We start from the raw sequence: 12672 nt of genomic DNA on the forward strand, positions 1-12672 counted from the left end.
GAATGAGAAGAAGAGGATGACCAGCAGTAAGGTGGATGGATTCAGTCACAGTAATGATGGAGGCATTGTTGGAAGATCTGAAAAGGCCACATCAGGGACAGATCATCGAGAAGAACTGTCTAGGTCAGGGGTGTCCAACCTTGGCAACTTTAAGACTTGTGGACTTCAACTCCCAGAATTCCTCAGCCAGCTGGCTGAGGAATTCTGGGAGTTGAAGTCCACAAGTCTTAAAGTTGCCAAGGTTGGACACCCCTGGTCTAGGTGGTTAATAAGAATTGACCCAGCTTTATGAAATCAATCAATCAATCAAGTCAGTCAGTCAGTCAGTCAGTTCCCAACATTTTGGATTTTAGTTTCCTGCTGTTGTTACCAATGGAGCAAATCTCTATTCCAGAAGTTGCAATCCTAAAGCAATCAAGAATCCTGAATTGCTCTATCTTAACCAGGCAGAATTTCCTCTCTAGTATCTAATAATCTGGACTTTTCAATTATAAAAGTCTTCTGCTAAAGACAATCAAATAGGATTGCTTCCTTCCTTCCTTCCTTCCTTCCTTCCTTCCTTCCTTCCTTCATCTTCCTTCCTTCCTTCCTTCATCATCCCTCCTTCCTTCATCTTCCTTCCTTCCTTCCTTCCTTCCTTCCTTCCTTCCTTCCTTCCTTCCTTCCTTCCTTCTCTTCCTTTCTTCCTTCCACTTTCTTTCTTTCTTCTCTTCTCTTTTGGTACAGAGATTGAATTTGAGATTTTCCAAGGGCAAAATGAAGTAATCCAGCACTGTTTCACAATATAAAACCGTGATAACGGAGAACAAGAGGAGTGGTATTTGAATGTCTTCACATTTACTGTCTTCCTTGATTGCATGGAATTCACTCTCTTGTATGAGTTTAGGAAGAATCATTTTCCATTTCTCCCAACATCTTCACCTTGGGCTCCCAATCTTCTCTTCTCCCATTTTGTTTTTGTTTACATCTCTTGCTTTTAGATCTTTCACATTGTAACATCTTAAGGTTTATAAATATATGAATAGACAGATAGTTAAAAAATAATAATCAGAAGTCTCCTAAAAGTTGGGCTCAATTGCTGGTGGCTTCATGACTAATGTCTACATGGTTTCTTGAATCAGTTTGCTGCTGCTTTCCACCAGGATTTAGCTTCCCAATTAGTTTACAGCCTTGAGAATGCACAAGTTCAATATCTCCTCCAAATGCTGGTGAGATTCAAATTCAATCCTGTTTAGCTTTTTCAAGAGAGCCAAGGCCATCCATCTTGGAGGCTACTGCAAATGGTACCAGCACCAAGCCTTTCTCTTCGTCTAACCCTCTTCTTACGAGGCTTGAGTTTGAGTGCGTGTTTATTCTGCAAAACATAAACCAAAGTGCCCAATCTGTTTTGTCACTGCCTTCCCACTTCTTAAGGAATCAACCTTGGAGGCACTACCCACAATGTTTACAGAAAGAGGGAAGCGGTTGTGCCATGTTAACTGGAAATCACCCTTTGAACAGCTGCATCCATCTAAGCTGTGCTCCTTAAATCTGCCAAGCTTTGCTTTCTTTAGCAGCGCCTCTCCTCCTTTCCCTTCTTTTGTTTACAAAGCATTTTGGCTTGGTTGGGAAATGCTTTTCATTTTGTGGGCACAGAGATGTCTCTGGAATTAAAAGTGGACGAAAGCTTTCTATGGTTGCTTCTGTGCCATCCTTTTTTTTGTTGTTCTATGAACTCCAGTCATAGGGTCCATCTCTTGCTCCATGATCCATACAACAGTCAATGATTATAGGACCGGAGAGGTGGGGAACTATGGCCCCTTTATGGATTTGTGGACTTCAACTCCCAGAATTCAACTTTGGCTCGTTTATGACTTGTGGACTTCAACTCCCAGAATTCCTGAGCCAGCATAACCATTGACCGTTGTATGGATCATGGATGGATCATGGAGCAAGAGATGGACCAACTCTGGGAGTTGAAATCCACAAAAGGTCATTAAAAGGCCATAGTTTCCCACCCCTGGTATAGGATCTTCTGTTTGAGCAAGGGGTTGGACTAGAAGACGTCCAAGGTCCCTTCCAACTCTTTTATTCTGTTATAATGTGGTTTGCTTTCCTGCCATCTATTAATCAATTATAGTTAGGAAGCCATGATTTGCAGCTTGACGTGCTGTGCAAACCCAGATAATTGTGATTAATTCAATAAGCTGTTATTAAACAAGCAATAGTTTAATGCGATGTGTGGAATAGAAGCTGTCTATAGAGTGTCAGGCCAGGATTTATTTATTTATTATGCCATTTTAGGATTTTTGGCATAGAAAACAGATGCTTTTCATTGTGAAGGCAGCAAAGGTTGGGAAAAGTCCCAGCTGGAAATCCCAGAGAACCGTCACCTGTCACAGTAGAAAGATCAAAGAGTTGCAGCTTACCTGGCAAGAGGCCACTTCCCTAAAGTTTGGCAGCCCTGCCTCAAAAGCTCCGAGCTCCATTTGAAAAGAATAAGAGTGAATCAAGGATTTTTGTTTTTTTTATCCCTGAGAAGCTGAATGACAGTCAGAATGAAGACATTCCTACTGATGGATCAAGGTAGGAAGCCAACACAGGTGGCAGATGCCAGAGGTGGTGATTTTGTCTAACCCTGAAGCATTCTTTTCATTCTGCAGATCTGCAGTTATTTGTCTCAGTAGGCTGGGAGGAACGAAGTAGGAAAATCAGCACTTGGGAAGAGAGGCAGTTGGATCTGCCTCGTAGCAGGAGCCCTGGTGGCGCAGTGGTTGGAATGCAGTATTGCAGGCTAATTCTGCCAACTGCCAGCAGTTTGATCCCAACCAACTCAAAGTTGACTCAGCTTTCCATCCGTCCAAGGTGGGTAAAATGAGAAGCCAAATTGTTGGGGGCAACAGGCTGACTTTGTAAACCACTTAGAGAAGGTTGTAAAGCACTGTGAAGTGGTATATAAGTCTAAGTGCTACTGCTATTGCTATGGTAGCCCTCCATACCATTGCCTCGCTATCTTGATCAGAGTTGGTCTTCAGCAGGTTCTGACCAGTTCTGGAGAACCGGTAGCAGAAATTTTGAGTAGTTCGGAGAACCGGCAAATCCCGCCTCTGATTGGAGATTTTGCAGTATCCTTCCCCTGCCACGCCCACCAAGCCACGCCCACAGAACCGGTAGTAAAACAAAATTGAATTCCACCACTGATCTTGATCATAGTGAAAGAAACGGTTCCATTGCAAAGTCCCACCCAGAATCACTTGCTATGAGATGGGTAGAAAACAAAACGTAATGGAACAAAACAAAAATATGAAATAATAAAAAAATATGCCATGTGATAACTTAGCAGAGCTCCAAGATGCCTCCTCCAAAGCAGGATGAGAAGGAACAGATGGAAATGTACCAAGGAAAGATCCATCCTGGAACTAAGGAGAAATTTCCTGACAGTGAGAACTGCTCCATCACTGGAGGTTTTCAAGAACAGACTCGACAACCATTTGAGCAGGATGGCATCAGGATTCCTGCCCTGAGCAGGGGAGTGGGCTGGAAGACCTCCAAGGTCCTTTCTAGCCAGGTTAAAATGGAGCAGGAGGGGAGAATTTTGAGGCCTTCCAGATGTTCAAAAAAACAGCTCTTGAGTACCTGAGAACACAACGGAATGGTGCACAGGTAGCCTTTGACATATGATCCAGTTTCGGTCACCACGATGTAAAAAAGAGGTTGAGACTCTAGAAAGAGTGCAAAGAAGAGCAGCAAAGATGATGAGAGGCTAAAACCAGAGGTGGTATTCAGAAGGTTCTGACCAGTTCTGGAGAACCGGGAGCGGAAATTTTGAGTTGTTCGGAGAACTGGCAAATACCACCTTTGACTGGAGATTTTACAGTATGCTTCCCCTGCCACACCCACCAAGCCACACCCACAGAACCGGTAGTAAAAAAAAATTGAATCCCACCACTGGCTAAAACATGTGAAGAATGGTTGCTGGAACTGGGTATGTCTAGTCTGATGAAAGGAAGGACTAGAGGAGACATGACAGCAGTCTTTCAATATCTCAGGGCCTCCCCAAACAAGAGGAAGCCAAGCTATTCTTCAAAGCACCTGAGGGTAGGACAAGAAGCAACGGGTGGAAACTAATCAAGGAGAGAAGCAACCTAGAACTAAGGAGGAATTTAGTTAGAACAATTAATCATGGAACAACTTGCCTCCAGAAGTTGCAAATGCTCCAACACAGGAAGTTTTTAAGAAGAGATTGGACAACCATTTGTCTGAAGTGGTGTAGGATTTCCTGCCTAAGAGTGGGTTGGACTAGAAGACCTCCAAGTTCCTTTCCAGTCCTACAATTCCATGTTCTATTTCAGGCTAAATATTTTCCAACCATGGTGGGGATTGAACCTCCACATTTCTGCATGGAAAAACTTGTCCTCTCTTGCTGAGCACATGGACCTCACCGGGGAGAAGATGCTGAGGAGGTTTTGATGCTCTTCGAAGACGTTACCTGGTAATGATGCTGAGCTAGACAGCCCAACAGGAAAGAGGCTGGCCTAAGACTTCCCAGTTATCTATAAAAAAGATGACATCATTCAGCCTGGAACTCATAACAATTACCAGAATATATTAATCAGAGCCAGTCCAAAGCAGAAGAAAAATATAGGGAAGGGATTAGGAAGCAAGGAGATGGAGAGAAATGCACAGATTGCATAAATGTTGATGTCAACTTTGGGTAGTCTGGGGGTTAAAAGGCAGATGGTTTGTACTGAGGAGGGGGAAGGGAGAAGGGTTTTTGGTTTCCTTTATTTATCTTTAAGGAGAGGAGACCATTCTGAGAAGAGCAAAACAGGAGGTTTGGGTAGTTAGGGCTGACTGTTATGGGGAAGATTTATAGTGACAACAACTTTGGAGAAAGCATTATATTTTTAAAGTAATGGAGATGTCATTTCTCAGCAAGGCTTCGTTGGTTGCAACAGACTGAATCATAAAAGCCTGGAACTTAAATTATAACAACAAAGTCAAAGCTTACTCATTGCAGCTTCAGAATAATAAACTGTCTCTCCGATCCAGGATGTTGTCCAGAATTTAATTATCGGAAAGGTTTAGCCAAACAAACCAACAGGCCTGATACAATCCTGGCTTATTGGAAAAATTAAGTCTCAAACAAACATGCATATCTTATTTCTCAGCAGGTAAGACAGGCTCAGTTTGTGGGGGAATAGGACTGAGCAGGTAGGATAATTATTTATGCAGGGAAGGAAGGGAGGGATGGAGGGAGGGAAGGAGAGAGGGGTTAGACTGCTATATCAAAAAGTAGAAAAAATAAAATAAATCCTTGGAAAATAACTTCTCTATCTCAATCCTGGTGGCTTTCCAGGTATCAAGATGACTCTCAGAATTGTGATGCAAATACATCAAAAGAACACTAAGCAATAAAACTTCTTCTTCTTCTTCTTCTTCTTCTTCTTCTTCTTCTTCTTCTTCTTCTTCTTCTTCTTCTTCTTCTTCTTCTTCTTCTTCTTCTTCTTCTTCTTCTTCTTCTTCTTCTCCTCCTCCTCCTCCTCCTCCTCCTCCTCCTCCTCCTCCTCCTCCTCCTCCTCCTCCTCCTCCTCCTCCTCCTCCTCCTCCTCCTCCTCCTCTGCTTTTTGCTTTTCTGTTTTTTGGATCATTGAATGCCACTTTGCACGCTCAGCTGCGTCTCCAGGGTGCAGGCCCACGGTTTGCATATCTTTGTTGATGGTGTCTTGCCATCTCTGTTTTGGGTGCCCATGAGGTTGCCGGCCATTAACTACTACTACTAGGTAGGCAGCAGGGGTGGGATTCAACCGGTGTTACAACCTGTTCTTTCCTGCTTTTTTCAACCCCAGCGGTGCTGCACAAAGCAGCTGAGGTTGAAAAAGCAGGAAATAAAGGACAGCCAAGAGCCCAGGTGGGCAAGTGGGGCAAACAAATGACCAGAAGGTTCTTGCAGTGAACCGGTTTGGTGTCAGCTGCTCTACGCAGCTACCGGTTCTATAGAACTGGGCTGAACTGGTAGCATCCCACCCCTGGTAGGCAGTCTTGCCCACAGTGGAAGGTGCTGCTCTCTGGACGTCCATACCAGCGGAGTCGGCCTTCTCTCATCTTCTCTATAATTGGTACCATGCCAAAATACTGTCGAATGGTGTCATTTGTGATGTGGTCAAGAAGGGAGATGCCTGATATCCAATGGAGCATTCGCATGGCATGGAGATAGCTTCCAGCCCGTTGTTGCTCCCCAGCATACAGTGCCATACAGTGCAACAGGGCGGATGGTTGTTTTGTAAATCTTAGATTTAAGACGGGTTAGCATTCATCTGTCACATAACACACCAGTGAGTTCTCGCCAAGGCATCCAGTCTACATTCACCCTTGCTTGCACCTTGCCACTGATGTCGTCATTGCCTTGGAGGTGGGATCCCAGATACCGAAAAATGTCCACCTTCTTTCACTAAGCAGTAAAACATAATCTAACCAAATATTCCTCTGATTGGTAGCAAATTTCTGATTCATTCTTGGACAGAATCTAATAGAGTCACATTGGCGAGTTCAAAAATTCAAACGAGGCCCATGTTTAGTGTGCAAACAATGCATTTTATCTCTAAGCTAGAATCTATCTCCCTTTTCACACTCACACAAAAGATCTTCTAGTGTAATGTTCCAACTGTGTCATGACAGCCAGACAAAACAGCAACAATTCGCAGAGATCATTCCAGGTAATTCAGGCTAAGAAAAATAATAATCTAAACTATAGTTCACAAAAAGTTCACTTATTCTTTGACTCTTTCTCTGACACGCCTAATCTTCACATGACTGAAACATCTCTCGTAACTACCATGCTGATTCATGAGACAACCTACCTGCCTGCGTTGAAGGCAAACGCAACGTGAAGGGGCAAGCAGCTACAGACAAGATTCAAAGCCATTGGATCGTGAGTCAACCATCAGGAAACGGTGGGTAGAAAGATACATCTGGGGATGAGCACATTCAAGACCCCCAGAGTGCACCTTCTCTAAAGTAGCACCTGCCTCCGGCAACAAGATTCCTTGACAAGATCCAGATGACAGAAGAAGAAAAGGGAAAATATGGCTCTTCACTCAGGCCTTGGTGAGAGAAAAGGAAACCTCCCGCTTCATCATGCCTGCCATCTTGTATCTTTATCGTTTATTGATTTGATTGCAATTTCTTTGACTGTTGTGAGCTGCCCAGAGCCATTGAGAATCAGGCAGATCTTAGGTCCTGGAAAAGTAGAACACACGAGAAAAAAGCAATCCTGCCTTGGCTGCATTAGGTATCAATCGAAGTAGAGCAGGGCTTTGACCAACTTTCAAGATTTTGTTGCAATACTTCCCAGCTTCACTGGATGAGGTAAAAGGTAAAGGTTTCCCTGTCCAGTCATGACTGACTCTAGGGCATGGTGTTCACCTCCGTTTCTTGGCCAGGGGAGCCAGCCTTGTCCAAAGACATTCTCTGTGGTCATGTCACCAGCATGGCGATACACCAAAGGCACATGGAGCTGTTACTTTTCTGTGGTACCTATTAATCTACTCGCATTTGCATGCTTTTGAATTGCTAGCTGGGCAGGAGTTGAGGCAATGAACGGGAGCTCACCCTGTCATCTGATGCTTGGGTCTCGAACCTGGCCTGTCAGCTTTCTAGCTTACAAGCTCAGTGTCTTTAACCATTAGATTTAACCAAAAGGCTAAGCCATATGATGTTTGCAGGCCAGATCAGTGTCCATCTTCTGTGTGTTCCTGTGCAGTGAAAGTAAGAAGTCCACTTTGGTTTTAGAGGTGAACGGGACAGCGTGAACAATGCACATCTGCCACCATCATGCACCACATACTCCCAAGACAGCCTGGCTAATGTCAGACATGTAACTTAAGCTGGAGCCTTAGCATGCTTCTCCTTGCATTCTTCTTTTCCCCCCGAGATGATCTAATCCAATTTAAATGCACTTTCCCCCTTGAAGAAGCCTCTGGTTTCATTAGACTCTGACATGTGTCCATAGCATCACTGTTTTTTCCTGGGGCTTGCTTTTTTTCTTTCTCTCTCTCTCTCACTCTCACACTTACTCACTCACTTCCTGGTTTTCAAGCTCTTATGGTGATTCCCTTTCAGGACTTCCTGAAGTGTGACCTCCCTACTTGCCAACAGGAAAAACTGAATTGCAGCAGCACAAACAATATAACCCATCTCTCTTGTTTCCTTTTGTTCTCCATTTCCAATAGGCGCCAATGAATCGGTTGGCACTTTGTACGAAGCTACGCATTGTTTAATTATCGTCATGATCAGATACTAGATTATAAGCGAAGATGCATTATTTGCAACAGCTGCAAGGAAGATACCAAAGCATATCTTTACAAACAGAGCTGTTAATATTGGAGCAGATGTATTGAACAGATACAATTGCAGTAATTTTGAATGTATTTGGCTAAAACCTATGCTTGCAAATAAATGTTCAGATACAACTAAATGCAACTTTTACACTTGATCACGATCAAGTGATCAACATTTGGATGCTTGGCAACTGGTTCATATTTATGACGACTTCTAGCCTTCAATCAAATCAAGCTTTTGAACCTTCTAAAAATGATAACTAAGGTGATCATTATAAAGTCCTGGAGGCAGAGAAGATGTAACGATGGGACTACAAAATAGACTTACCAAATCTGGATAGCAAACATCCAGAGAACCTCAGAAGGCAGCAGAAATGATAGATAGACCAAACGTGGCTGCCATCTAGTGGTCAGGTGGATTTTTGCAGCCCAAATGTGATGGTGCTAAGCCTGTGCAATGCATTGTTGAGGCAGGAGTCAAGTGTTTTCTAGAACAGGGGTCACCAATCTTTTAGACCACAGGGACCACTAAATTAATAATTTTAAATCCCACAGACCACTAATATGATCTGCCTAATGACTGGCTGGTTGGGTGTGGCTAGATGGTCATGTGACTGGGTGGGTGTGGCCAACTCAATGTCACTTACGTCAAGGGATGCCTCGTTGGCCTCTACATAGGCTTTCCAAGCAGAGGGAAGACCTGCAGGAGTGCAAGGCCAGGTACCGGCACCTGGAGGCTCAGCGGGCTGGTCAGCCAGTTCCAGGCCATTGGAACGAGGCCCTCCAGCTCTTCGCCACCAGCGGCCCTTCCCTCCAGCCTTTGCCCAAAGCCCCGCACCAAGAGGCTGAAGCAAACCCCAAGTTGGAATTCCTGCCCCTCTCCGACCTGCACGAAAAGACCCCGAAAGGGGAGACTCTGTGCAGAAACATAAACGTTCCTTTTACGTATCCGGCCCAGGGGCCATAGTTTGAGGACCCTTGATTTAGTGCAATATAAAAAAATGCAAATAATTTTTCTGTGGACCACCCAAATTTTTTTTGCAGACCATCAGTGGTCCACCGACCACCAGTTGGTGACCACTGTTCTTATAAGATGACATTCTCTTAAGACTATTAAGTCGACAGCAAGCAGTGCTGATTTTCACAGGCTTATATAAATAGCCCTGCCTGGCTGTTTTCATCCTCTGGTAAGCAACAATCACCTTCCATTTATCACATAAAATAAATTTTAGGGCTGAACATAAATCGCAAAGATCTGAAAAAGTGCTTCAGTTCAGCCCTTACCCAGGTAGACCAGCGCTCTGCAATTTATGAAAGAAGCCATTGCTGCTTTAAGGGTTGTTTTATAGCATCCACTCCTTAAAGCAGCAGCCTTTAAAAAAAAAAAAAGATTGGTGTGGAAACACTTTTGGCTGTTTGAATTCGTACCAGCGCTCTGTGCTTTGTGTCAGGCTGATGCCTTTTTCTGATTCATGTTCAAAGCCTGCACCGCCCCACTGTACATACGCAGAGAAACTCACACATAAGTATCATTTTTCCCCATTTAGATCATACGTGACTAACAAAGATATTTAAACTGGTAATCCCCAGTAAGATTTTTGTTCCTTTGGAGCTTTCACAGATCTGCTTATGCAGCAGCTCTTCCTGATTTTATCTCAAACGGCAAACGCAATTGAGTAAGGAGCAACCTGACAATTTGGGAAGAACTTGTGAATTGGACCAAAAAAAAAAAAAAAAAAAGATTTCACGCTTGGCATCTCCATTTACGACTGAAAAGAATAATAATAATCCCCAGGTGAGCGAGGTGCCCTGTTGTCAAACTGTAGCTGAACCCACTCCTTGTGCTAAACAAAGGTTTGTCAAGCAAGAGCTGCAAAAGATGGGTTCACGCCAACCAGATCATTGCAATTATAGTTTGTTGAAGAAACATAGGCTTCTGTGTAGATCAGGTCATTGTTGGCAAGAACAGTCCACAGCAAGGGGGTCAAACGGGGGCCAGATCTGGCTCACAAGGCTGCTCTGGAAACAGCAAAGGACTGGCCCACAGTGCCTCTGCCCGTGAAAACAGCTCGGGGAGGGCATGCATGGTAAGCAGGGGTGGGATTCAAATTTTTAACAACCAGTTCTGTGGGCATGGCTTAGGTGGTGGGTGTGGCTTGGTGGTCATGTGACTGGGTGGGCGTGGCTTGGTGGTCATGTTACTGTCTGGGTGTGGCCAACTCAATATCACTCACATCGAGGCACGCATCTCCTTGCCTGGCTTCTCATGACTATGGGGATGCTGCAACAGTCATAAATGTGAAAAATGGTCATAAGTCACTTTTTTCAGTGCCATTGTAACTTTAAATGGTCACTCCACACAAGTAAAGTATCAGAAAAAAACTCCAGAGATGTTCCTGAGACAGGAAGTCTAGTCCTGCCAAGAATGTAATAAGGGTTAACAGAGAGGCAGTTTCTGTCAGCAACACCAGAATGTTTCCTTCCTGCCTTCCTTACAGGATTAGGCCAGTAATTTCTTCTAACAACCAGTTCTCCGAACTACTTAGAATGTTAACAACCAGTTCTAGCGAATAGGTGCGAACTGGTAGAATCCCACCCCTGATGGTAAGGTGACCAACTTTTTTACAATGAAAAGGGGGATACATATAAATTGAAGAAAAAAAACCAAAACCACTTGCGCATGGCACATTCTCTCAAAACAATTCTCCTGTGTGGAGTGCATGCGTCTCATAATTGTGTCTCGCCACACTGTACCGAGCCTTGACGAATCGTCATGTCAAATATAAATACGTCACATCATACACAACAGATCTGCTTGGCATCGATCAAATATGGAGATTTACAGATTAGTCTTCAAATATCAAAAAGGAGGACATGTAGGAGGACACGAGGGAGGACAGAACTTACAAAAGAAGGACTGTCTTCCCTAAAGGAGGACGGTTGGGTCACCTTAATGCATAGCCCTCCCGAGCTCGTTTTTCTGCCAGAGGGTTGCAGGAGGCTGTCGCAGCTGGAAACAGAGCTCGGAAGCCCATTTTCGCTGGCAGAGCGCTCAGGCCACCACAGGCGCCCCCGACACAAGTTATGTCAAGCTGGCCACGCCCACCACGGACCCCCGAGGTCAAACACAACCCTGATGCGACCCTCAATGAAATTGGTTTTGACACCCGTGGTCTACATCAGAGGTCCCCAAACTTGGCCACTTTAAGACTTGTGGACTTCAACTCCCAGCATAGCTGGCTGGAGAATTCTGGGAGTTGACGTCCACAAGTCTTAAAGTGGCCAAGTTTGGAGACCCCTGGTCTACAGGGACCAATGGTGAGGCTCCTCAGAAGATGCCTGGATAGACCATTGTGTGGTATCTAAGCCCTCTTGATGGCCAGGAGGGGTGCAGAGTGAGCTCACCCATGATGGTGTACCTTGGAAAGCGTGAACAAAAACAGGACTAGCAAACAGGCAGCCAACCTACCTGCCTGAGCGTTGTAGTCTCCCAGCTAATGTAACATCGCTATAGGCTGGATAAATAACTAAATAAATAACCGGGCAAACTAGTCTGACCAAAGATGATGGGTTTTTTTCAGAATGGTCAAATGCAACGCAGTTGGCACAAACACCCAAAAACAGCTGAAGGAGCGTGAGGCGGGTTTATTGGGTAGCACAGCCTGTTTTGGACCCAAGGTGCTCTAATCGGGTGGGAAAACTCCCCCTTCTTTTAGGCTCTCCAGGTAGTCCTCCACTGACAAGTTGACCCAATAACGACCTGGATTTGAAATTCTGACAGTTTCTTTCTGCAAAGTGAAACCATCAAACTTCTGGCTGTCAGCATTTCAGCAACCCTCCATTCCAACCAATAACTCCGAGACAGACATCACGCCAAAAGTTCTCTTTTATTTGGATAGTAACTGGCATGACTGGGGGAATCCTGAATCTGAAAATTCTGGGCTTCCTTGCAATAATCAAAACTACAAATCCATCCTCCTACACCCATCATCACATCACATGCCCCAATCATCATTCGCCCCAGCTGAAGACCTCCCCTCATATATGGGCACAGTAGCATGACCTTGAAATACAAAAAGAATGTTATTTTGTCTAACGACATACACTCCAAGAACTTCCACCCTCCCACTTTCCCAGGTTGAAAATGTGGCAGCGTGGGAGCATCTGGTCTCAATATGGCTTCCAAAGCTGACACTGGCCCTGTTTGCAAAATCCTGCAGGCATGTGACCATGGTGGGTTTCAAAAAGTTTTTCCTAACGGTTCAGTGTGAGTGTGCGCACCAAACGCATGCTTTGCGCCGGTGCATCGTTTTAAACTCACCTTCTGCGGCAAGCCCTGTGGGTCAAAGAGCTG

General features: G+C 44.5%; 2 long non-coding RNA genes across 2 annotated transcripts in view; one reads left to right on the top strand and one right to left on the bottom strand.

The window, feature by feature from the left end:
• The window catches only part of LOC148129685 (uncharacterized), a 68676-nt gene that overhangs the window by 39352 nt on the left and 16652 nt on the right, over positions 1-12672 (bottom strand). The gene's annotated exons all lie outside the window — the stretch shown is intronic.
• LOC148129686 (uncharacterized) lies at positions 2422-8448 on the top strand. Its single transcript, XR_015750749.1, has 3 exons — positions 2422-2565; positions 2643-2844; positions 8211-8448. It is a non-coding gene; the product is annotated as an uncharacterized LOC148129686 (long non-coding RNA).

This window comes from Notechis scutatus, chromosome 11, assembly GCF_049901735.1.
Source record: "Notechis scutatus isolate UNSWTSFEM ecotype Mainland chromosome 11, rNotScu1.2, whole genome shotgun sequence".
Classification (NCBI taxonomy): domain Eukaryota; kingdom Metazoa; phylum Chordata; class Lepidosauria; order Squamata; family Elapidae; genus Notechis; species Notechis scutatus.